The following is a 12,949-nucleotide window of genomic DNA, read 5'->3' as shown; positions in this document are numbered from 1 at the left end:
TATCCCTGTTCCTTGCAGGGGGGTTGGACTAGATGACCTTTGAAGGTCCCTTCCAGCCCTAACCATTCTATGATTCTATGATTCTATGTAAGTATAAGAATTAGACTGCTTGCTTATTGCCACGGTCTGGGTGTTTTCATGACTAAAACATAAACATGTCTTTGGAGCTTCCCACTCACTGATCATTGAGCTGCCTGGAGGTTGCACGAGGAACCTTAAGCAGATGAGAAATGAGAGACGAAGAAAACCAAGCCTCTCTGCTGTGTAGGCACCTCACTGCAAGTGGTCTGCCTCTACTTTTTTGAGTGACCTCTAACTACAGAGGTGTCTCCTGAGGCAGGATTCCTGAGGGGTCACAATCTTTCTAAAGTGCATGTGGAAAGGGAGGAAAAGTCATCTGTCCTTTCTGTACTGATACAATTATTAGAACACCTAGTTACAAAATGTGTTTTTATCCATGGATCCATGGTCTTATCAGGCTGTGGTTGTCTAGCGAGTCTAGCCCTGGACTCTGAGCTCTATTTCTTAATATCATACAATCCTCACTCTTTATCATTGTCTCCAGACTTTCAGAGAATATTTTCTAGTTCTAGATCATGTCTCAGCCCTATAGAATAGGCATCCTGTAGGAATAAAGGGGACTTTTGCTTGTTCCTTGCAACTTCCAGCTAATTTATGACAGATTGGGAGACTCAGCAGGAGAATTTACAGCTGCAACTGATATCAGCCACAAGCTGATATTTGTGAACAAAAAGAGTGAATCCTCTCATCTTTTACTTTTGACTTTTTGCATTAGCTCTACTGTGACTATTTAAAGCTGCCACAGTTTTAAACAGAAGCCAAGAGCAGGAAGAACAATATGTATCTTGACTGTTATAAAAGTAATATATCAGCCACTATGGGTTTTTTTAAATACATTTGTACATACTCAGAATCAGAAAGGTTACTCTTTGGGAAAAGATTGCAGAAGTCTGAGATACAAGAGGATTTGGACAAAGATGAAAAGTAGGAAATCTCAAGCTATTCTTATGGATAAAATGTGTTATGTACAATTTCCATAATAAAGCACTTGTTGTTTGAATAGAAAATTAAGAATCAGGATGCTAAACACTATCTAGGAGTAGTTTATGAGAGAAATCAGAAAATCAGCAGATTTAATGGAAGTAATATTCTGCTGCCAGTGCCCTTTCAACAAGGCAGAGGCAGGGTAACAGAGGAAGGAAAATTCCTGGAACAGTGCCAAATAACAAGCTGTTAATTAATATTCAACCCAACACCCAAAAACTTTGTTTCTTTATATCTTAGACTGCTTAAATGAAAAACTAGTGCACCTAACCAGTGCAACACAAGGAAGTCTCCTGTAAAGGCAATGCTTTCATCTGTGTATTCTCACACCACATGTCACGTCAGACAATTGCTCTTACACATTGTGCAACTCCACAAGTCACTCCCTGTCAATTCCAATATTCTATGAAAAAAAACCCTCAAAATTCTTCAGAATTATATTTATCAGTCTAAAAAATTACTGGAGGATGGGGGGAGGAAGCACATAAACATTTTTGAAACCTCTGTGGCAAAAGAGGAAATTAAGTAACTTACAGGAGAGAAAAAATGAAGATAAGTCATTCTGAAATGACCTTGACCTACAGTTATTGTTCCTTTAGAAGTGAGAACATGGAAGGATTTTTGTGTATGTGTTTTGGTTTGGTTCAAGGAGGTAAGAGTTAACTGCTGAAGTGAAGGAATGTGTGAAGTGTGCATAGAGCTGAAAGGTTGAAGTTTGGTTTCAAGCTTAAGTGAAGGGCAGGAGCAATTGAAGAGTGAATGTGCCAAGATCTAAGCAGATAGGGAAAATGCAGCCTTCCTCTTAGATTTCTTCCTTGCTTTCTGATTGTTGAATGTCAACAGATTTTTGAAGGGTGAACCTGGAAAGAAGTCTATAGGTGATACTATAGGTGAAGTTTTTGCTTCAAATTCATCAAATCATTTTGCATGTTTATAACCAACTCTATTCGAGAAAACATTTATATATACATATAAATTAATACTTATGCTATGGAAATAATGCTAAGTATAAGCTCAGTGTTTTGATAAATCCAGGTCTAAGAACAGAAATGACTGTAAACATTCTTAAAACATCTTAAGGGAAATGCTGTAGTGTATGAAGCGCAAAAACAACTAGCATGATATTCTTGGAATGCAATTACAGAGATGACATAATGGACCTACTTATTAAATTCCAAAATGGATACCAAGATAGTTAAATTGCAATTCTTCCTCTGCTTTCTCGCTTGTTACTTGAAGTTAGGCAATACTTTTAGTCAATGTCTTAACTATTATCAAATATAGTTATATATTTTCACTTAAAATTTATTATTATATTTTATATTTACTCATGTATCCCTGTACCATATTTGCCTATTATTCTATGCTGATCTACAAGTACTTGCTCAACTCTCAGCTCATCACCACCACTGGCAAAAAGCAGTAGTTGAATATATGCTGTAATCTTGTGGTTCCTGGTCCACTGCCTTAGGAAACGAAATACATTTCCTTAAAGTGAGTTTTGAGTTCATCATCATTTGGGTGTATTGCACTAAAATGAGATTAAGGTAGAGCAGTTCACTCATACTTGGTAGCACTAAAGAAATTTTTATCCATTTAAAATAAGATTTCATTAGTTTAGAGATTATATTTTAAAAATCATAAGCCTAAAACCTGTTACTTCTCATATCATCTCTCTTTCGTAAACCAGGCTTTCCTCCTAACTATGATCATGCACATGTTTTAAAACGTATTTTTAAAACTTCTTATCAAAAGGAAAAGTGAATAAATGCAGAACAATTTTCCATTAGTTCCAATAAGCAGCTGGCCAAAATTGCCTTTACCAAATCCAATAAGCAACTGGCCAATATTGCTATTACTGGACAAACTGGTAAAGGACATATACTTGAACTGTGAAGATATTAAGAATCAGGTTGTAGGCTATTACTAAAGATATGTATTACTCATCTGTTAACAGTTAGCTATCTGTAAAGTTATATTTGTAACAATCATTATTTGTCTAGGTGATAGGGGATGCTCTTTTCCACTTGCTGTAAAGACATAATCAATATGAAAGGTCAGCTGAGAAGAATGCATAGCAAGGGGGATACCCCAGCCTTTATATCTTAATTTAAAGTTCACATGTGAATTTCATGAAACTTTGAGAAAATACATAATATTTTTCAAGATAGGAACCAGAGATAGTCCTCAGCATTTAATTACAAAATACGCATCCATTACAGTCATTAGATATAGTCTTATAGAAATGTGCTTTGTTTAATAGAGATGCAGTGAAACAATGCCCTGAATGGAAAGAAGGTGTTTTTTTCCCTAAATCCCCTCTCTAACCAGTAGATTTCTGATAACACTCAAATATGGACTATAAATACAGTAAAGCTATTCTGCTTACTAAAACCAAGATTTACAATAGCATTGAGCACCTGCATCTCTTGGTAAAGACAGAGAGCCTCAGATATTCAACACCTTGATAGCATATTGTCATTTAGATAGATACAAAATGCAACACATTCCAGTAAACACAAGGCTGATTTAATTTTGTCTCTGTTCACTTTATTGATTTAGTTGGAATACTGCTGAGTTTACAGTGCTGCATGATAATTCCTGCCAGATTCTGCCTTCACTGCTCACACTGAGCATTATTTTACTCTCAGGGTAGTCCCATGGAGCTCGATGGGACACCAACATGTGAGGCAGAGCAGCAGAACATGGTTCTGGTAGCAGACAGTTGTATACTGTTTTTTATACTAATGTTACTTTATTGTTCTAAAAAAGAAAAAAAAAAGCAGAGAAAAAAAGGAGGTCTATGTAAATTCGTTATTTGTATTTCCACACATTCAATTTTTAATTTTGCAGTGGTATTACTCATTAGAACTGGTGAAAATCTTTCAAGGGCTTAAAGAATTACTATTTTAAAGGGAATATTTGCTTTTGGGGATAGGAATAATGTATGTAGAGATCTCTCTTCTGTGAGTGAGACCTCTTTTCTTGGCACTTTTGAGTTTAAGCAAGGAGTTTTCTAACAATGCTACAAAATTAAAAAAATTGTTGAACTTCATGTAATATGCTCCTGAGAATAGACTCTGTGAGTCTTCCGTACTTCTTATGGAGTGACTATGGAGTGATATAGCCCACACTGAACTGCTGTTCTTGTACCACTTATAATATCAAACCAGATAATAGCATGAGAGTGTCAACATAATTCTTATTAATTATACTTTCCTCATTCTTCTGTGACTTTCATTATTTTTGTTGTTTTTTTAATATAACTACCCTTGCACTTATGTCATAAAAAATTCTGCCTTTTTCTCTTTTTTAATATTTGTATTCAAGACAAACAACAGGAGGTTGAAATCAGGCCATTTAAAAGAAACATCTGCTGACATTTATTCATATGCTACATGTTCCACTTTCATCATTGAATGTAATGATAAACACACATTCCAGTCAATAATGGCAATTCCCAGCCAAGCTTTACAAATGGTCTCTTTAACACCTAAATTGACAGCTCGGGAGAATTTGAGATAGAAGCTAAATATGGTACATTTGGACACTATTTCTCTAAGCCTAGAATGACTGGAAGGCTTTAACAAGCATATACACTGTGGTTATGTGGGTATAGTCTTGACTAATACAGGTAAATATCTCATTAGACTTTTGTGTTTTATAAAGAACTCTTTAGAAAAGACTTTTTTTTTGAGATATGACATTATATTCTTCCTTGAAAAAGAAATCTAATTATATTTCCTTTATACAGGAGAACTAACCTTAACGGAAGCTGAAATTTGAAATAGGTTTGCTTTGTAAAAGAAAAATGTTTTGCCTGTTTCGGCTTATTATTTCTTACCTCAAGCTTGCTAATTTATAGAAATTATTACAATGATTTCTATAAACTTGCTTTTAAAGCAGTATTGTCAAGAGCTAGGTGGATTCCTTATGTAATTCATATGTTTTTGTGTAAGAATGTCTTAGGAGATGCCATGTTGCAAAATAGGGTCTCGTTTGAAAGCAATGTTCCTCAGTTAAGGGTAACCAAAGATGATAAGTATAAAACTCTTAGAGGTTTCAAGATAGGAACAAACGAAAAAGTCTCATCAATTTGTATGCATATAAATATATTATTCTGAAACAACAACACAGCATTTCTGTGTATATTCTTTTCCATTTTAGTTCAGATTGATTAACCTTCTTATAACTGAATCATAAACTGATTTTAAGTCAAGCAGAAAATCACAGCTTTTCTAAACTCCTTCATGTGTGAATAGTTTCTCCTTTCAAAACTCTTGTATAGTTCAAAACAGGTCATTCATTATTTAGCAAGGGGTGGGGAGGGGAAATTCTACACACTCTAAAACAGTGAATGTAAAAATAATTATGGGATCACAAAGTTATCTTGTATAGCATAATAAAAAGTGTTAGACGAGGAGATAATTCTGTATCTCTTGATTGAAAGAAATTACTTTTCTGAAATCCATTGTTTAGTTTATCATGTTAGAATTGGTCCTATCCTTATGAAGAACTGCAAATATTGAGGTTCATTCAGCAGTCTTTTAATCCATAGACAATTCACTTGGAGCAGAGTAGCAAGAGTCACTGTTAGTACAAGTTATACACTTTGTGTCTGTCTGTGGACTCAGCTCTGCAAACTCGTGCTATTGGATGTAGGAGCCAGTTGATCTACCTTTGCCCTGAACGTGTGTTCATAGCTACCATTGTTTGTGTTTACATTTCCTTTACTTTTCACTGACACAAAATGATTACGTGATGCCTAAAGCAACATTAAGCATCTGTGCCTTTTATCATGAAAATCAATGAGTTTGGTACCTGATAGTGTTTGCAGCACTACAACATATATACGTAAAAAACGTCAAGGACATGTTCAATGTGAAAGTAATATATCCTGGGATGATATTTCACACGCCAGTGTAGAAAAACTATTACAAATATGGTATTAAAATACCAGTCAAAAACTTTCTGTTGTTATTTAAATGTCTTTAAACTATGCTGGACTGGAGGTTTGAGGATTTTTTTCCTTTTTGTTGAGATTTGCTGTTGTGCAAAATGTTTGTTAATTTTATTAATCTGTATGAATCTTAACCTTGAAGCAAAATAAAATTACAATAGGACTTTTGACTTCTAAATTACTGGAATAGAGAAATTCAGTAATACATCTAGTTTAATATCATTCAAACCTGCAGGACTGCATGTTGTATTGAAATACAAATCTGAATACCACTGCAAGACAAATCCAAACCTTGTGCTAGTGATCACAGCAGAAATAATGGGCTAATTCTGTGTAAAAGTTAAATTACCTGCAAGTAGACCATTAGGCAACCAGTGCATGAATCTATTTAAAGTTGGAATCTTTGTTAAAGCTTGGGAATGAATACCAACTATCAAACATAAAACTGTGTGCTTTTGCTAAGTGCTCCCTACCCAATCGCACACGGCGCAAAAGGCAACTGTAGTGACAGTTTTTGCAACGATCTATGGTTAGAAAGGAGCTAGAGTATGGCCTATAAGAAGGCAGATCTTTTTGATTCTGTTAAATGACAAAATTCTCCACTAAAGTATCCAACCAAGTCATCTGGACTTTATATTTGTGAGGAGTTACCCCCAGAATCATCAGAACAAATGTCATATCACAGCATTCTCTATCAGGAAATGGATGTTGTACCCTAGTTTTCTATATTAGCAATCATTTCTCTTCACAAAAGGTGGTACTAGTATATGTACCACATTATCATGAACGCTTAACTAGTTATGTAATGATTTCTACAGTAAAGCAAGCCATTCCAGAATCAGGATTCAGACATCATCAGTCTAAGACAAAAAGATAAATGTCGACAGCATTCATTTACACATGGAGAAACAGAGTAAAGACATAACGACGTTTGTTTGTTTCCTAAAAGGAACTAGGATTGTAATATAGTAACCATGAAAACAATAAAGGTTATACTTTATGTTACTGCAAATGTTGTCATGCTTGCATAGGAGTAGTCTAAACCACAGGTACAGAGACAAAATCTTATTCATGTTGTAAGTCTTCTAAATCAAATTCAGAGATGGCTTCTGAATGAGTAGTTTCTTTGCTGACTTTTACCAGTCTGTAGCAAAAACAGAATAAAAAAAAAAAAAGAATCAAACAAGATTTCTAGAAAGACAGAAAACATTGACTGTTGGGCCTTTTCCTTGGTCCTCATACTGTCCAAGTTTAAATTCAAGTGAATGTTTTAACAAAATCTAGAAGCTTTGGGGGAAGCTTCCAACGTCTGACCTTTCATTGAGAACCACAGCGAAAGGATGTGATGACCTTTTTAACTTAGAAAATGTCTGCTCTTTACATCATGTATCTTCCTCCAAAACATACTTGTGAAATCTTTGTGCTGATCAAATTGTGTGTTCTAGACTAGAATAGCTCAACTGTCTTCAGTTGAAAGATGTTCTGGATAAAATCCAGGGACCATCTTTTAGTTCCCCAGTGTTCAGAATATTTTTATAGAAGCAGACCAATAATTCTGTGAAATCATAGTTTTATTCTTACATTTAAAAATAATTTTACTTAGGTTCTGTAAAAAATTGAGAACTGGTTGCTACTTTGCTAGCGTGTGACCACTAATACACCCAGAAACTGCACAGGGCTGTTTATTTTTGCATTTTGCCAGGTGTTTTGCAGTTATTTCAAAGACTTTCAGAAGTTCTCAGGACCACTGCTGACCACTTGGCTAAGATTGCTCTAATCTCAAGAAAATACTGAACATCAATGAACTGTCAACAGAGCTCACAGTGCTACTTACCGCTGTGTGACACAGAACACAGTGCCTGTGTGAGGGCAAGTGAGGAACAGGAATCTGCACAATTGTCATTCTGTATTCTTTTCAGAGACTATTCTCCAAATACTGTTTTTCTTTTTAAACCCATTTAAATGGTAGACGCCGTAAACCTGCAGGTTAGCCAAAGCTGTAGTCATTTATGGGTGAGTTCCCCTCTTCTACCTTTTTTTTTTAAGATAGAAAGGAAACATATGGACCCAAGTTTTTAAATGATATTATTAGGCCAATATATAAGCATGGTTGTAATTATGTAGGTTTTTCTCTGAAGAAAACCCCACAAACAAATACTAAAATTCAGGTAAATTAACTTCAATTACTATGCTAATAAAAATGCTTATATTAAACACATAAAGATTTCTCTGTCTTAATAAAGAAAAAAAAAGTTGGAAGAACAAATTCTGCCAATGAATGTTTCATGACTTCTAAATGGATACATTTTCCCGTGTGCACTAGAAAGTTAATATGTTCTCAGAAGATTTCTTTAATTTAGTTGTTGCTAATTTATTCACACTAATACAGGAAAAAAATACTGCAAAATTTTTCATAACAAAAAACTGTGCATATCTCTGTGTTTTAGCTGGCATGTGGTTCTACACAGATGGTTTGGGGCTTTCTTTGCTGCAAAACAGATGGGCCTCCACTGTCCCTTACCAATCAAAAGAGAACTTGAAAATATAGGAATATCTTTACTTCCATTGTGTCCTGTAATTCAAGAAATTAAATGCCTAAATATATAAATATGACTTCCTGTTTAAAATGATGGAATATCATATGTTTAATTTAAACTATTTGTCTATATTTAATGTGAAAACTGTTGGGTGGTAGTGATTTTCTTCCAAACAATAACTAAATATTACAAAAAGTATTGACTAGAATGAGAGCTATTGCTGTTAATCTTAGCCGTGTGATATTGTATTTGTACTTTGCTGATAGTGTTTAAATTTATTTTAGATGTGATACGATGTCATTCAAAATAATTACCAACTTAAGAGAGCAGCTTGTTGACAGATCATCTTTTATTATTTTGTTCACATACTGCACTGTATGACAGTAGCACAGACATTTATAGCGTGAATATCAACTAACTTTGTTTTGTTCTATAAGCATTTGCAACAGGAAGAAGAGTGTATTTAGGGCGTTTTTTCCTATTGACACACCATTCTCTGACTCATTTTGGAGAACTGAGATAGGGCATCACAAAATACTCCAGTGGCTATAATGAAAAGTCCCGGAGGACAGAGAGGGAATTAGTCTGAGGGACTGATTCACCTTGAAGTCCAAACGCTGCCAATGCCAGAGGAACATATTTACTGATCGTCATATTATGAATGACGCAGACCACGTGAATTTGTGTTCGAGTCTTCAATACAGCTGCCACTTATCCCACAATTCTTGCCACCATTGCAGTTTTTGTCACTTTTTGGCTAAATGTTCTGAGGAAATACTTTCTGGAAAATGTTTTATGACAAAACTCATAATATATTTTACACAATACCTCAAAACCTCCACAAAAGCAAATGAGGCTGCATACAGGCTCAGAAATCTTCTGTATTAGATCTGGCTGTGGTGGTCAGCCAAAATGCATAGAGACTAAAATGCTAAAATATATGATATCAGTTTAATAAGATGCTATTCCCTTACACTTTAGCATATGGGCATACAAGACTTTTGAGCACAGGGACATTGCCTTTTAATGATGTTATGTCATCTCAGTGATAGGCTGGGAAAAGTTCCCAAGTTATATACTTGGAAACATTCTTGGGTAACTTTTTTAAGTGAGCTTTCTTCCAGCTATAGGAAATTAAGATAGTCATTTCAGAGCATTACATTAAGATAATATATCTATTATAATGGTCCATGAATTATAACAGCATACCATTTCTATCTGTGCCTTGAAAATTACGAACCTAGTGCCACTTAACTTCATTAATGATGTACATTTTTATGATCCAGTAGCCTTGTGTGGGAAGGAGTCACATCTTGCTGTGTCTAACTTAAAGGAAAAAGGGGCAAGTCATCCAACTCATTTTAAAGTATGCTGATTTTGTTGAATGCATGGAACACTAAGCAACAGAACATCTTTTCTTTTCCTTTCCAGTCTTCATTAATATTTATAGTTTAACTTTTATTTGGTACATATTGTGAAGAATATATTTTAACAGCAGACTTAGAGCTGGCTGAAATACACCATATTCTCTTGTGTAGGTGCAGAAAAACTTCTAATTGCAGGTGATATTGTTGTTCTTTCTATGTCAATCTGCTGGAGTTATTTTTTTAATTATCATTTAAAAGAGGAAAAGAAACAGATTAAACAGTCATATCACAGTGCCAGAATAGCTCTTTGAGATCCTATAAATACTGGCATTTTTTGAGCAATCACACCCATGAAGCTATACAAATTTATTTTGTCATGCTGGCCATTCAGATTCAGGAATTATGTACTCCAGTTCATGGCTGAGGGTAAGAGATATTTTGATATAGAGGAAATAGGAACTGTTATGCATCTTACAGTCCACTCCTCAAGTGAACTCTACAGTGACACTGAGAATAGTCTTGAGACTCTTCCCATAACCTTTCTGAATGCAAACATTGTATTCAGGATGAGTGTGGTATGAATGGAAAAGGACTGTACAGTGGGAGAAGCAGGAGCAATGAAGATTCCGCAGTCACGCAACTACTATCACAAGCTGGCAAGGTTATTACATGTGTAGCGTGGTGTGCTTCACTCTTGGATGAGACTTTATCACTCTTCAGAGGCTTTTCTGAGGAGTAGAGGAAGACCATTGATGGTTACCAAAGGGAATTTGGCTAGTCGTCTTTGCAGAAAATCTAATCAAGAGCAGGGATTTGCAGAAGGATGGGGTCAAAGGCCACATGGCTTGTGGAAATTTAGAGGATAAAGAAAAGGAACTGCCTTTTCTTGTCAACTCATTAGGTAAAAGCAACACATAGTCCATTTAACCTGCCCTACTTTTTAATATACATATGCTAATAATCCTCTTGATACTAATTAGGAATGTTTTTTTTTCCTCAAAAGTAGATTTTTTTAAAGAAGTAGAAATGGTTGAACTATGCTTACTGAATACGCAGTAATCAAATTCATGAAAGTCTTCATGTGGTACACAACAGTATTAATTATATACAAGTGAGTGGAGTACAGCTGAACTACTGACTCTTTGATAGGACTCTCCTTGACATTTGGGTTTTGATTCTTTTTAGACTAAAATTGTTTGGCTCAGTTCATAAGTTATAAAGGTACAATATTTTTTTCTCTAAATCACAGCAAGAAATGCAGAAATGTACTGAATATTTTAGAAAATATGTAGAATTACTGTAATTTTTTATATCAACCTTTTTGAATATATTTCGAATTACTAATGACAGGGAAATTTCATTTTTAAAAATTCAAATAAAATTAAAGCAAGTGTCATTTTCTCCCCATTTGTACTTTATTTGCCTTTCATAAAACCCTGTAAAGAAACATTTTGTCAACTAATAATTTTATCAATTTGACTTGTGATTCAAAGTGTTAAAACAAAGAATGTTTTTTCAGCACATGTAACACGAGGTTTTCGCAGCACAGTTTCAGAACTCTTTCGTGGTAAAAAACCTTATCTAATCCTGTTTCATCCTTTAAAACTGCCTACACACTAATCTCAGGAGACAAATTTAATACTTTGCAACAAAGGGAATATAGCCCTTTCAGTTTGAATAGAGGAATTGTTAGGACACCACGTGAGGTATGAATAACGTTATAACACTGCCTTTTACTTGGCAAAGGAAAAAAAGTCTTTCCTTGCAACCAAAAGATTAGACCTTCTTCCTTGGGTTAAATTTTTTGACCCGTGCTATATCCCAAGACACCTATTTTACTGTTGTATTTGGGTCCTCTACCTCTTGTGAAGTAAACACTGAGCAAATATAAGTAAACAGTTTGTTTTAGCTGAAGATAGAAAGGCACTATTTAATTGAGTTTTGATGATAGATGTGCTCCAAATGGTGCAAACATCTTTGACATGGTAAAATAATATTGTCTTATGGCATGTGTAACACTACATAAAGAATATGAGTTTAGCGCTTTCTGAGTTTACAGCATTTAAGTGAGAAATTACAAAAGAAAGCCAAATGATCTCGTGTGGAGAAGAACAAATAAAATTGGATAACATAGTTCTTTAGTAATAAGGATAAATATTAGTTTTCTTTATAATTTTTTTAAGACTAGCATTTGAATTTGTACTCAAGTTATCTTTTTGTTATCTGATTTTCACATCTTAGAGTTGTTTACAGTTATTGCTCCTCCTTTTTCACAAAATATATATTTGTGAGCTTATAAGTTATATTTCCTAAAGATAAGGCACTTTTTATCATGATGGGGATATAATTTAACATTCTCTCTAATTTAATGTGCATTTTCTCTTAATACACTCTATGTAGTTTGTACCTAATACGCTGTATTAATTGTAAATATAATATTGCAGTTATACTTGCTTATAATAAAATATAGAATAATGTAGGAAATAGCGCTGTAAACTATTTTATTTTTCCCACATGCAATATTCTAACAATGGAGTTTTGGAGAAATAGCAATGAAGTTACCAGCTAGATTATACTGAGTCTGTCTTTTTGCAATGCTGAAATAATGATTACTTCTCTCGTCGTGTTTTCTCTTATGAAGAAAGAATTTCACGCACCAACATGTGGTCAATGGCAAAAGTTACTTGTTACTGGTGAGAAGATAGAATATTAAGCTCTGAAATCACATGTAACTTAAAATTTAAAATTAATTATTTAATAATTAATTTAAATAAAAAATAAAGTAATATTCTCTTTCCATTTGTCATAACATCAGATTTTTTTAATCTCTGATTATTGAAATGATAGAACAATTTCCTTAAAAGCAATTTGAAATCAAATATCAATCCTAAACTCATCAGTAAGGGTATACACTTCCTACAGGTTTCATCTGGACGGCATGGATTGTCTTGCCATCATGTTGCCAAATCTATTGTATTTTTCCAGTTCTTTTAATTCAATTTACATTTAAATGCAGAAGA

This window comes from Tauraco erythrolophus, chromosome 6 (assembly GCF_009769465.1).
Source record: "Tauraco erythrolophus isolate bTauEry1 chromosome 6, bTauEry1.pri, whole genome shotgun sequence".
NCBI classification, from domain to species: domain Eukaryota; kingdom Metazoa; phylum Chordata; class Aves; order Musophagiformes; family Musophagidae; genus Tauraco; species Tauraco erythrolophus.
This window is presented reverse-complemented; position numbering follows the sequence as displayed.